Genomic DNA, 13,676 nt, shown 5'->3' with positions numbered 1-13,676 from the left:
ACTGACTGGCAACTGGAAACAGCTGGGAGCCCCAAAAAGCCACCTGTGTGAGCTGCACAGCCCACAGTCCCCGAGACCAGCTGTCCTCACAGGCGTCCTCCCTAATCTCCCAGCAGGAGATCGCTGTTCCCGAGACAGCTACACACAGGCCCCGAATTAGTGCTGACAGCTGCCTCCTATTCGGGAAGCTCGTGGACGTTGGCCTTGGCCTCTCATTATTACTCTGTTTCCTCAGAGAATGTGTCCATTTCGCGAGCTTTTAGGAGAAAGCACAAGATCTTGGGGCCATCCTGACTTCCACTCAGATAGTCTGAGTCTGTTGGTTCTGCCATTCTTAGAGGGAAGCACATTGCGTGACCCACCAGTTGGCTCCTGCCCTGGACGGTCCAGCAAGCAGCAAACCAGGCGCTCAGGGTGTCAGCTCAGGGACAGGAGGACATGGGACAGGGTCTCCAGGCTCCAAGTCCCTTAGACCTGTGGTTCTTCACATTAAAACCATCTCAGGAGGTATTTTTAAAAGGATTGAGGCCCGGGCCTCACGCTAGATCACTGAATCAGAGGGTCTCAGGATGGAAGCTGGCGTCAACAGCGGGTTTCAAAGGTGAGTCTCATGTATGGCCACAGCCAGAACCTCGAACTCAGAGGACTTCCCCCTTATTCAGAGCAAGGATGATGGAATTACAGGTGCAGGGAAAGAGGCTGTAGCTAAAATCCTCATGTAACATCAGGACTCCCAGCTTTTCATTAGGAAATGGAGACACTGGGGGCTGAGCTCAGCAGCAGCTTCAGGGACTAGAACTACAGGCCTGTTCACACCCAGACTGAGGATGATTTGCTGTTGTGTAACAGCACAGCAGAGGCCCACAGCCCCCTGAAGACCCCGTGTGCTGCCGAATTATCCTGGGAAGGATCTGGGTTTGGAGTGCCTCCCTCGCCAGACAAGCTCACGGAATATTGACTGAGGACACTGAATTTTCACAGAAGGAGGATGTTAACTAGGAATAGAATTTTGTAAGTGACGATCCTTCCCTGAGCAGTAAGTTTGGAATCAAATGTTTCATAAAATACAGAGAAAACATAAGAGAATTTGGCAAGACGTTAACACATTTGATGTGTTAGAGATTAAAGATTAAAACAGTATTTCTGGAATTCCTCGTGACTATGTCACACAGATACACACACAAATACACACACACTCCACTCCCAATCCTGAAAACTAGTTGTTTCACATGCTTCACAAGAAATGAGAACTCTAAATAGATGTTTCTACTCAATAACTTATTTTCTTAAAATTGATTCTCAGGGATAGACGTAAAGCCATATTCTAACCAGAGTTCCCTATACCTGGACAAAAATAAAATTTGTAAAAAAATGTTCAATTAGTCCCAGCTACCCAGGAGCCACCCCACGTTCCTTGTCATTCTTATCCCACACTGCACTTCAGTGGAGAGAGACACGGCAGGATGGTTTGGTTTGGTTTCAGACAGTGTTTCACTGTGTTACCCTGGGTAGAGTTCCATGGCCTCAGTCTAGCTCACAGCAACCCCAAATTCCTGAACTCAAGCAATCCTCCTGCTTCAGCCTCCCAAGTAGTTAGGGCTTCAGACACCTGCCACAGACTCAGCTAAATTTTATTTCAGGAGAGGTGAGCTCTCCCTCTTGTTCTACCTGGTCATGACTCCTGAGCTCAAGAGATCTGTTTGCTTTGACCTCTGTGAATGCCGGTATTAGAGGGAGTCATCGTGCCCAGGCAAGATGATTTTTATTTATTGAGTGACTCTATTTTTAACTTTCATCATTTCATTTGGACAGCAATTTGGTTATAACCCTTTACTGATCAACAAACAGCTCCTTAGATATAATTTATCTGGGAAATGGCTAAAACAATACTATACTGTCTATAATCTGACTCAGAAAACATATGTTTAGGAACATAAAGGAGTTAAACTACCAAGTGTTAAAAATGTTTCTTATAGAGATGGGGCGTCACTGTATTGTCCAGTCTGGTCTTAAACTCCTGGCCTCAAGAGATCCTCCCACCTCAGCCTCCCAAAGTATTGAGATTACAGACCAGACGGCATGCCCTGCCAAAACGCCAATTTGCTAAAACATGTTTTCACTTTAGCCTTGACTGGAAAGGTCTAAGTCTTGTTACCTCAAGTAAAGGGGCAGATTTCTGAGAAGACCCAGGGAAAGCAGGGACAGAACCAGGGTCCAGAGCAGAACATGGGCTCTTTTGGTGTCACTCCCCTTGGAACTGGGGAGAAGCAGCATAGTGCGGGATCTACAGTCATTGTTGAAATACTAGTAGCAGAATGTTTTAGATGTTTATTCTAAATCAATGTCCATAACATTGCTCGGCAATTATCCTCACTTTTGAGAAAAATACAGCTTCTTAAAACCCACTCAGCTCATTAACAACTACCAATGTGTATTTCAATATTATTTCATAAAAATAACATCCAATTCAAGTAAGGCATTAAATGGCTTTTTAAAGAGTATATTCTTCCAGACATGAACCACTGTTCCATCCTTCCAGAATTGTTGACACATTAGCATCTTGGTACATATTGTTTTTAAAGGACATCTGAAGTTACAGGATACATTTCCTGCTTTTTTCACCTAACAATGTATCTTGGTCATTTCTCTCATATTCTCACAGGGGAATCTACTCGGCTTTCTCTAATGGTTCTCCCCGTCCATCCCAGTGTAGGGGTGACCGTAACTACTTGACTAGTCCTCACCTGCTGGACACTCAGAGGACATTCCTCACCATTCTGGACAGCACTGCACTGACCATTCTGTATTTTCCTGCTGGACACTCGCACAGCCAAGGCCCATTCCTAGACGTGGAATTTCAGGCCAGCACTGTGTGTTCTCCACGTCGCCAACCTGGATTCCAACAGGATTTCCTCTTCTAGGAACTGCTCACTCATGTTCTTGGTCTACTTTTCTACTGTGATCAACCCTTTATTAACTCATTTTAAGATCTTTATATAAAGAAAAAAATCGGTCCTTTGATATGTGAACTGAGAGCCCCCTCATTCTGATGTTTTCCTTCTCACTTTGTTTACTATTGAAGTTGCCTCTTCCCTGGATAGAAATGAAAGCCACTGTCTTGAGGTTTCTGCTTCCGTGTTCTGGCTTCAGATTCACCCACCCACGTGAACTTCCTGCACCCCCACTAGACGTACAGACTCTCCTGCCCCTTCCTGCCTGGCATTCTTAGTCGAACTGCACTGTCCTCATTCCCCGGAGCCCCAGACCATTTCTCACTTGGTGTTTTTGCTCACACTGTCCCCTCTGCCTCCAGTGCCTTCTCAGCACTTAGGGTCCCGTGAAGCCGTCTTCTCCCCCAGGAAGCCTCTGAGCTAGGGGTTCCTCTTCTGCACCCCATGGACAGGCTGTGCACACCTGTATCCTCGCACCGTCCCACTGTGTTTTAATTATTCATGAATCCCCCGTCTCCTCTGTTAGACTTTCCCATCCTCAATGCACAAAGCAGCTACCATCCACGTCTGTGTCCCCAGTGCATGACATCTGCTAGCCTCACAAGAAACGTTTGCCAAAGGAAGGAGAAAAGACGGGGACAGGCAGGCTCTGGGGGCGAGGCCCCTCTCAGGGGTCCCTCCCTTGTTTTCTTCCCTCTGTGACTGTCTTTTGCTCTCCGAATAGCATCTGCAACTCGTCACTTTCTTGTGTTCCATGACAGTTCTGTTAGAACCTCCATGGCTTTTTATAATAGGAGGAAATAAATGATCTTTCAATTCCTATTTCTCTACTTTGAAACCAGGTATCCCAGTATTTACTGAAGTACATAGGCCTCTAGCCCAGATTTGGAAGCAGCTATTACAGTATTACTAAGTCGGTTTGCTATTTGTGTAGGGTTTTGCAATTCTCAAGTCACTTTCATAAAACATAGATGGTCGTCTAGAACGCCTAAGGGTAACAAGAACCAGCGATAGTGCAGGAAAACAGCCTGTTGCGTGACAAGAGTGATGCATGTTGGAGTGAAACCCCCGTGATGATCAGCGTTTGACTCTCACATACCAAAGTGTCCTGTCCTCAGCTCGCTAGAAAATGGTCGTAGCAGAGATAACCCTGATAAAGATGCTTATCTAACCTCCCCAAGTGCTCACAAGTCTGTTTGAAATCTCAAGATGTGACCAGCCACACGCATTTTACCCTAAAAGCTTGCTATATAAAGGCCAGCAAGGCAGGTAGCAGGCACCAACGTCCTTCAGCCACTGAGACATCGCTTCCGTCTGTAAGTGCTTTTTCATTACTTCTTCCTGAGGAACGGGGTGTGTTAGGCTCTGCCTTTCTCTCTGGGCTCCCCCAGCCTCTCTGGAGCAGGTTTGCAGAGCCCTGGTCGCCATGGGACAGATAGCAAGCCCAGTTCATAGATGGACAAACTGAGGTCAGAGAGGCTGGAGTCCCGGAAGGCCACACAGCTACCCCCTGTGGAGCCAGGCCTGCCTCTCAGGCCCCTGACTCTGCTCCCAGTGCTCTCCCTCCCGCTGCGGTCTGTCTCTCCACACCTGGCCGAGGGTGGAGTTTGATTCATGGCTGTTTTCATCATGTGGGTCTCTGTTCCCAGCAACCCCATTGGCATCTCTTATGAATGTCAAACTCTGGGAGTGACCCAGTTCAGAAAGAGTTTCTGCTGGGAGCCTGTGGCCCGCATTTGTAATCATAGCTCTGAAATGCCAAGGCAGGAGGATCATTCATCACCATGAGTTCAAGACCAGCATGAGGAAGAGTGAGACCCTGTCTCTACAAAACATAGAAAAAATTAGCCGGGCATTGTGGCGGGTGCCTGCAGTCTCACCATTCAGGACCCTGAGGCAGGAGGATCACTTCAGATCAGCAGGTTGACATTTCTTGAGCTAGGCTGATGCCACTGCACACTAGCCTGGGTGACAGATTACAACTTTGACTCAAAAGAAATAATATAAGATAATATAAAATTAATGTTCACAAAGAGTTTACAATTACCTAGTTATGACACTCTATTTTTCCAAGAAGGGAAGACTTCAGCAATTTCAGCTGCATAATTAATATACTAAGGAAAAGACTACAGGGAAAGGCATCAAAAACATCCTAATAGCTTTCTCTAAGTCTTGCGATTCTGAGTGATTCTCTTTTTCCTTTTGTTCATATGCACGTGTGTAGTTTCTTACTATAACTTTCCTGACGTAGAACTTGCAGTCTGTGAAGTTCAGTGGTCTTCAGTACCTCCCCAGAGGTGTGAACCCTTCCTCACACTTCCAACAGACTCTCACCACCCCCTAAAGAAATCCCAAATGCATCAAATGCGTCAGCAGTCACCCCCCCATTCCCCCTCTCTGTAGCTCCTGGCAACTATTAACTTACCTTCTGCCTTAGGGGTTTGCTTCTTCTGAATATTCATGTACACAGGAGCAGACAATGGTGCTCTTCTGGGCCTGGCTCCTTCCCGTCCTGCATAATGTTGTCAAGGGGCATGATGTTGTAGCTTGACCCTCCAGCCCTTCATCCCCGGAGATAGCTGTGTAGCTGGCACGCCCGGGATAAAGCAAGTCTTGTCCACTGGTAACTGGCCCCTGGGGCTTGAGCATAAGGTCAATGCTTTCTCCATTGCTCTGTGTTTCCAATTGGTCATAATGAAAGATTGGGAAGAGGCACTGGGTCAGAGGCACCAGGAGACCAGAACTACCCTGGGAAGTGCACTCAGACACACATGCTTTCAGGACTGCAAAGCTGACTCTGGGGAAAGGGCTCGGACTTGGCAAACCACTGACTTGGCTGACTTGTCAGTGGCCACAGGTGACTTCCTATAAAACAAAATAACTTAGACTTTGGTAAAATGCTGTGGACCCCGCATTGATCTGTTTGCACCACAGAAGGAAAACCTGGAGGACTGGACAGTGGGGGGCTCCTCTAAAGGGGAACAGTGTTAATCCTGTTAGGCAGACTGGGAGGAGATGGGCACTTGGGGGAGGAAGGAAGGATTTCCTTATTCCCCTGGCACCAAGTCAGCTGCGGCCTGGACACTGGGAAGGACAGCCCTGGAGGGGGTCTCGGTGGGGACCTGAGTGGCCCTTCAGCAGGTGGTGGCAACACAGGCTCGGCTGGCAGTGACACAGGAACCGACACTCAGTGTGAGGCTCCCCCTTCATGCCACCACCTAACTTGTCTCTCCACCAAATGGGATGGGGACAAAACCTCTTGTGTAAATGCATGATTCGTACAACTGCATGGATTTATTTTAAGTCTTTTTAGTTGAAATTCTCTTTTTAGTTGAATTTTTAGTTGTATTTTGCAGCCAAGCTGCTGATACATTATGCTAATTTCTAGATGTTGCAGTTGTCACTATTTGTTACAAAAGCCTGGAGGCTCCTGAAAGGATTAGTCATGTTCCTTGAACAAACACTAAAACTGAAGAAATCAAACAGGTATCAGGAGTCTTACCCAAACAGAAAATGAGGTGTTGCCCCACAAGGGAAACCCTTGTCCCATCTGCACACCCTTGAAGGTCAGTAACTCCCTCTTTTCTCATAGTTTTCTTTCTTTCTTTTGCTTTAAGACATAGTCTCACTGTGCGGCCCAAGCAAGAGTACCATGGTGTCAGCATAGCTCACAGCAACCTCAAATTCATTGGCTCAAGCAATCCTCCTTCCTCAGCCTCCTGAGTAGCTGGGACTACAGGTGCCAACCACAGCTCCTAGCTGAATTTTCTGTTTTTAGTAGAGATGGGTCTTACTCTGCTCAGACTGCTCTCCAACTCCTCATTACAAGGCTTCTTCCCACCAACTTCCCAGAGTGCCAGGACCACAGGTGTGAGCCACTGTGCTCACCCCAACATGATAGTTTTAAGGAACCTCAGTGATCTCCAAGTTAACACAGAAAACAATCCAGAAATTTATCAGAGTAAGACAACAAAGAGATTGAAATAATAACAAAAAATCAAACAAATCATAAAACTGAGAAATACATCTGCTAAAGTGAAAAATGCATTTGAGGTGATCAACAGCAGACTAGTTCAAGAAGAGGAAAGAATCAGCAGGCTTAAAGATCAGCTGAGCAGATCTTTAAGAAATACAGAGAGGAGAGCAGAAATACAGAGAGGAGAAACACAACAGAACGAGAAACCACCAGGGTTGCCCAAGAGATTTAGAAAGTTGCCCCAAAATACAAAATCTCATAATCATGGTGTTCAAGAGGAAGTTGAGCAAGATGAACCATGTTCTCTTAAACTCAACGGGAAGGCTTCCTAGTAAGCATTAAATGCTTCACAATGTACTTGAATGAATCAAATCCTAGTTAGGACCACACACTAGCCTTAAGGCATGTGAATCATCATCTGTGTCCCAGCTGTGAAATCTGCCCCCAGAGTCTCCAAGTCTCCAGTCTACACATCCTTTGCTTCCAACAGCCCCACCTTCAGCCCTGAGCCTTCACAGCTCCCCAGAGCCAGTGCCAGGCTGCACTGCAGCAAACAGCTTCACATGTGCTAAGTTTGCAAACAATACCTTGTTCTGCTTGTAGGTTGAGCAGGGAAAGATGAAGGTGGTGCTTCTGCTCGCTGTCCTTCTCATCACAGCCCAGTGCACACCAGTGAGTAACCTCTGATGTCTCTTTCTTCAGATTAGCTTGGGTCCACACACTGTGAGCTCCAGTTATAGGAAATTCTCAGGGAAAGAACAAAAAGCAGGATAAGAGCCAAAGCCACAAACTTCATTACTGGAGTTGGTTTGGCCCTGAAAGCCACTCTTCACCCTATTGAAGAGATCCTGCCTTTTGGAAAAATAAGAGATTTTGGTCAAGACAGGTGACAGAGGGCACTGTCCTGGCCTCAGGGCACAGCAGCACTTCTCCCAGTCGGCTGCCCTTTGAAATCATGGGGTAAACTTAAAAATTTAGCTATGTGTGTCCCACCCCCCAAAATTGGATTTCACGGGTCTGGAGTGTGATCTAGGCATCAGTATTTCTCTAAACAACTCAGGTCCTTATTCTGGGGGCAGCCAACAGTGAGAACCAGGGCCTCAGATGGCCAAGATGGCTCTCAGGGAGCTGTCGTGTTGGGGGACCTAGACTTGCAAACAGCCAGAACCCGAGTGGCAGGTGGCACAGGACTGGGGCTCAGATGGCACAGCGGGCAGAGTGATTATCATTGAGGACTATTGGAGATCACACGTCCTGGCATTAGACAGGATCAGTGACTGAGGATGGCGTGCAAGTTCACTCATTTTGTAACCAGGTTTTGCTTGAATATCTGTAGAGATAGACAATCATATTCTGTGCCAGGACACAGAGACCTACCCTTCAAGGAACTCAAGAGTCTAATGTTTTAATTTATCACTATCACTGGAAGTGTCTCCATTAACTGTTTCTCTTTCACAGGTGCCAAAATCCGATTATGGACTCTTTGATTGCCTCAACATGGACGTAATTGCATTTTCTCTCTCTCGTCTTTCAATCTAAATTATGGATTATTACTGTTCCCTATAAATAGGTGATTTAGGAAGAATGTATTTGACGTTTTTTAAAGTAATATTTTCAGGAACATAAAGAACAATTAAGAGGATTTTCTCCAAGGTACAAACTGAAACTCTGTTAGGTAGAGTAAGAATCATGTGCCTGGTGTGAGTAGGGATGCTGTGGACAGTCCCTGCCACGGGGGAGACTCACCAGAACACTGCCCCCTTCAGGCCAGGAAAGGGAACAACAGGAGCCCAACTCGCCTCTTAGGTCTTAGGTCTGTATTTCTGTACAGTAATTGCCTTTAATACAGACTTTGATCTCTAGATGAGGCCTCGTGGTCCATTGCTGACTGCCTTGCCTGTTCCAGAAGAGCCTTGGGGTGTCCCTGGCGGTTTGGCCTCTCCTCAAGGAGAGCCACCAAGCACACAGCCCCTGTGCCCGGCCCGGCTCCTGCAGCCTTCACTGCACAGTCTGCACACAAGGGCAGGGATGCAGCTCTACGTTCCTGGGCCCCTACTGGTTTCTCACTCAAGTTCATATCTGGACTTTTTCCTATTGCTCATCTCACGTAACCCCTGACTGCCTTCTCCTCTACGGGACTGCCCTGTTCACTTCACAACAAGCACAAGCTTCCATAGTCAGACAGACCTTAAAGCAATTTAGGAAATGTCTTCTTCGAAATGCCTGATAGTGTTCTTCAGACATTTACAAATAGATTTGAACTTGAACAAAAGGTGCTAATAATGAATTGTCATGTAACTGCTTTTCCTTCTTTCTTACAGAATATGAAAAAACTGGGGGACATGTTGGGATCCTGTGTAAGTGTTTGATCTTGGTGTTGGAGGGCGGGCTCAGGGAAATAAAGGGTAACAAGTGAGAAATGGGAAATTGTGTGTGAGAGTTCTGTCATCATCATCCTAGTTTCCTTTCCAATGTCTTTCTTTTAATAAAAGACCAAACCATTATCGATGAAGTGAAAATGTTTCCCATCCTAAGAAAATTGCTAATTAACTCAAGAAGTAAAACTTGTGATCTCTGTGAAAGGCATTGTAATTTCTTGGAAATGCTGATGACAGTTATTAACCCTTCCTCCTCTCAGACTTCAGTTTCCTATCAAATGAATGAGACAAAAATTATTTTAAGAAGAAATATTCCTTTATCTCAACATAACGTGGGTTTTTGAAATATATGTAGAATTAAATTATTTTCTCCTTTTTGCAGATTTACTGTAATGTGTAGTTGTTTCTGTTTCTCTTACTTGGGGTTCACAGTGATTCTTGAGACTGTAGATTAGTGTCTTTCATCATTTGGGAGCATGTTGAGCTAATATCTCATGAAACGTTACCTCTTCCCTATCCTTGTGCTACTTTCCGCATGTCTCTCTGGCCCTTTTATGCGTTTTCGGTGCTTTTGTTCCTCTCTGCTTCAGCCTAAATCTCGTCTCTGATCCATCTCCTGGTTCATTAATTTTCTCTTCAGTTGTACATAGTGTCATGTTAAACTTGTGTATTAAGCCTTAATTTTACTGTTATATGTTTAGTTCTATATGTCCATTTAATGCCAAAAGTTACCATTTTAGCTTGTAATCTGACCACGTTAATCACTCTTATTGAAAGTCAGTGTCTAATAACTATCCAGGATGTCCTCAGGGGAACCTTCTGTTGTTAATTTTTTTATTTTTCAGTAGAATCTTGCCTCTGCTTCCCCTTTGGATTCCTTCGGGCAGGGGCCTTGTCATTTTTGAGTCAACAGAAAACCTGGTTAATGAGAACTATAGAGACAGTGTGAGGTTCCGGGTGATATTGTCTCCTGAAAACGTGGCGTGCTGTGGACGGGAGGCACAGCGTCCACACAGCACCTCATGCTAACAGAGGATGAGAAGTAGACCAGCTCCCGCTGCCTCAGCCCACTCCCAGGGGAGGCCTTGGCCTTCTATCCTAAACCCTGGCCACTAGCCAGGTCCCCTTCTCTCTGGCAGCTCTTGAATTTGAAAATGTTTTGCCCAGACCTGGGAGTCTGTCACAGGCTGTGCTCAGCATCTTGCTGGTACTTCTGGAAATGCCAAGTGCCTTGAGGGACAGAGTAGGGTCAGGTGTCTTCCTAGGATCCTTGCTTCTCTGCCACCCTGATCTCCAAGCCCTCATTCTTAGGATTCTGTGACCTTCAAACAGATGCTGTTCTTGCAAATATTTGTTTATCCAACTCCCCAAAGGATTACCTGAACTGACAAGGTTGCAAACAGAAATCTCCATTTTTTTAAGAAATAAACTATTTTAAATGTCATTGATTACCTCTCATGCTCACGAGGAAGAGCAGAGGATGTTGGTTATAAGTTAATGAAACCAAGAAAATACGGCAGTGGTTGAAAATTCTTCTCTCCGTACCAATGCACTTATGATACTTCGTTGTGTCAATAATAGCTATGTGATTTTCCATGTCAGGCATGCATAAATGTGTCTGTCTTATCAGTTCCAACTTTCACCATTGGAGAGGATGCTCCTAGCCGCTATGTCATCAGTAACAGAAGACGAGTATCCTGTTCCAAAATCTAGCTCGGCACCTCCCTCCTCCTCCCCTTGAAGGAAAGAACAGTCCTGATGGATGACGCTCTCCAGGAGCTCCACGGCCACAAGCAGCTTCTTCCCCCAGGCATCCCGTGATAGCACAGTCTGAAGATCAAACACAGGGCACTGCTGCTGTGACACAGTTTGCCCTTTGCAGTGTCCTGGTTAAAGGGCAAGGCTTCAATAAAATTTCATATCGTCATATTATCCCCAGTCCAGTGTGTTTTTCCATCATTCTGAGAATTGTAAGAGGGATCAGGAAAATGAGCATGGGAATCTAGGAAATGCAGTCTTTCTTTTGGGCAGTCATACGCCAGGCTGAGAATGAAAGATTTAATACAAAAATGGAACAGCATTGGGTAGAGGGATCAGCTGCAGTCTCTCCTCAGCTTGGGGAACAGGTGGGTGACAGAACGATCCTGTGCCCATCACACATCCAAACAAGGAGGAGAGACTTAAGAAGTTTCTAGCAAGAAGAGAGTTTCTGGCCCTTGTAAGTGGACCAGGAGTTCACAAGCCAAGTAGAAATACCCTTAAAATTTCCCTTTGTCTTTCTTGGGAAGAAAGTTATAAGGGTCTCCTTTGTCTGTCTTGGAGATGAACAAATAAAAAGACATTAGTCAAAGTAATTCTCCTGTAAGTTGTGCAAGTTTGCTGTGGACAGTCCTGCTGATGAGTGTCCTGGCGACAGACACCCGTGTTTCTGCTTTCAGCGCAGAACACCCATGTTCCGTGTATCCATGGCCCTTGTGAGAGGCATCACAGGAAATGGGGAGAAGGGAGCATTGTTTATGTCCTGAGTAGAACTTTTACAGTCACCACCAACCAGATCACAAATCTCTGCATACAGAACAGTCTGAGACAAAGATCACTACAACGGGTGAGATACAAGTTCATCTAATTATGATTTGACAACTTCCTTATCTTTTTCTTACAATTGACAACAAGTGTGACTTTTTATCAGCAGATGGAATAAAAGTACAATGGCACTCACAGAATTTCAAATGCCACTTGTCCACAAGATGTGGCTGGGTTTGCTCTGAGGATCCCCAGTATTGGGGAACACAGATGTGTGAGCTCAGACTCTGGCCTGGCCTGGCTCTGGAGCCCGAGCTTCCCCCTGTGTAATTAGGTGCCATGACAGGGCCTCAGCTGGCTGCAGAGCTGGGGGAAGCACGATGTCCCCAAACCAATCCTGAGAACAGACGGGTGCTGTCCAGGTGACGTCACGCCCGTGTCAGTCCCTTGTCAGAAAGCACACGAAGCCACAGAGTCTTTTTCAGTTTGGGCTCGAGGGCTGAAGAGATTGCCCCACGTTCATGACCTCATCCAAACCTAATTCCCACCCACAGGCCCCTCCTCCAATACAGATGGCTGTCAAATGAGGGACCAGGGCTTCGGCGGGAGAATTGTGGGGCCAGAAGAAAGTTTAGGGTTTTGTGTTGGGCACTTTCACAGCCACCCTGGGCACATACAGCCCTCAGCGGAGGGTTGGACAGCCCTGTCTAGGCAGTAATGACAGGGAGAAGAAAGTCTGCAACGTGTTCAGTACAGACACCACCTCCATTCCCCAATCCCCCTGGAATGTCACCTCGGTGTTGGGTGACTCCACGAGGGCAGAGCCGTGGACACAGGGCACCTGCATGTGCTCCTGTGACAGGGCTGCAGTGACCCGGGGGAGCAAACACCCAGGACGTAGTGGTGCCGAGTGCTTCCTCAGGGCCTGATTGTCAGACCACTCTTATTTCAGTATTTCTTGCTTAGAAAATTCCACCTTCTGATGGAGACAGACAGCTGTGTTGGGTTCTGCTCAGGGTCACTCGGCCTGGGGACACTCGGGTTACGCTTTCTCTCCCAGACGTGTGATGAGTGGTGACTGTGAGGAACATGCAGGAGGCAGGGTGGCCAATGTCCAGTCCCTCATTTCCTCTCTTACGTAGACTCTGACTTCCCTGACAGCGGGGCCTTTGTTGTATTCACCTCTATGTCTGCACGCTGCCCAGCTCACAGCCCAGCAGTCAGGAGAGAAGCTGAAAGCCTGTGCAGGGCTGCCTGTGTCCCAGGCCCCAGGACGGGCTTCACAGCACCCACCCGTCCCTCCCTCCCACACCCACGGGGAAGGGGAAATCCAGGACAGGGTGGGGATGTGGGAGGAGTGTGAAAGGAGCCGGGAGAGCACCAGGATTAAGAACCCGGTCCCAGGTGGCACCTGTGGCTCAAAGGAGTAGGCACCAACCCCATATGCCGGAGGTGGCGTGTTCAAACCCAGCTCCGGCCAAAAACTAAAAAAAAAAAAAAAAAAACAAGAATCCGGTCCCCTCCCTTGACCTGCTGAACTGGCCTGCAATTGATCTTTGTATGTTGGGCTGGTCACTCTCCTCCCGGAGAGACAGCTGCACCAACCCCAACTGATGTTCATCCAGAGACATCCTAAGCTGTTAATCTCCATGGTCTGTGGGCTATGGTAGAACCTTCCAGACACAGAAATTTACAGGAACCTTCCTAAGCTCCTGCGCAGCCTTACCTATAGGGAATGTGACTCGGCTCCTGGCTAGTGACCTGTGTCTCCCGAACTGCAGGTGCTGAGGCCCCGATCCAAGCGCCTCCTCCTGCGTCTGCTGCTCCCCAGTGTTGGCTGAGTTCTTA

The 13,676-nt window shown here is 46.9% G+C and overlaps 1 long non-coding RNA gene across 2 annotated transcripts in view; it reads right to left on the bottom strand.

Annotated features, from left to right (window-relative positions):
• Positions 1-13,676, bottom strand: part of LOC128584898 (uncharacterized) — a 40,342-nt gene extending 26,666 nt beyond the window's left edge. The window contains exons 1-3 of one of the 2 annotated variants that reach the window (XR_008379761.1): positions 13,555-13,676; positions 7,515-7,673; positions 5,373-5,624 (exon numbers count right to left, since the gene is read on the bottom strand). This is a non-coding gene — a long non-coding RNA (uncharacterized LOC128584898). Of the gene's footprint in view, positions 1-5,372; positions 5,625-7,514; positions 7,674-8,673; positions 8,718-13,554 lie in introns of those variants that run through there. The other variant, XR_008379762.1, reaches the window with a different exon arrangement.

Source organism: Nycticebus coucang, chromosome 4, assembly GCF_027406575.1.
Source record: "Nycticebus coucang isolate mNycCou1 chromosome 4, mNycCou1.pri, whole genome shotgun sequence".
NCBI lineage: Eukaryota > Metazoa > Chordata > Mammalia > Primates > Lorisidae > Nycticebus > Nycticebus coucang.
The sequence above is the reverse complement of the archived record's forward strand: the minus strand, read 5'-3'. Positions and strand labels throughout refer to the sequence as shown.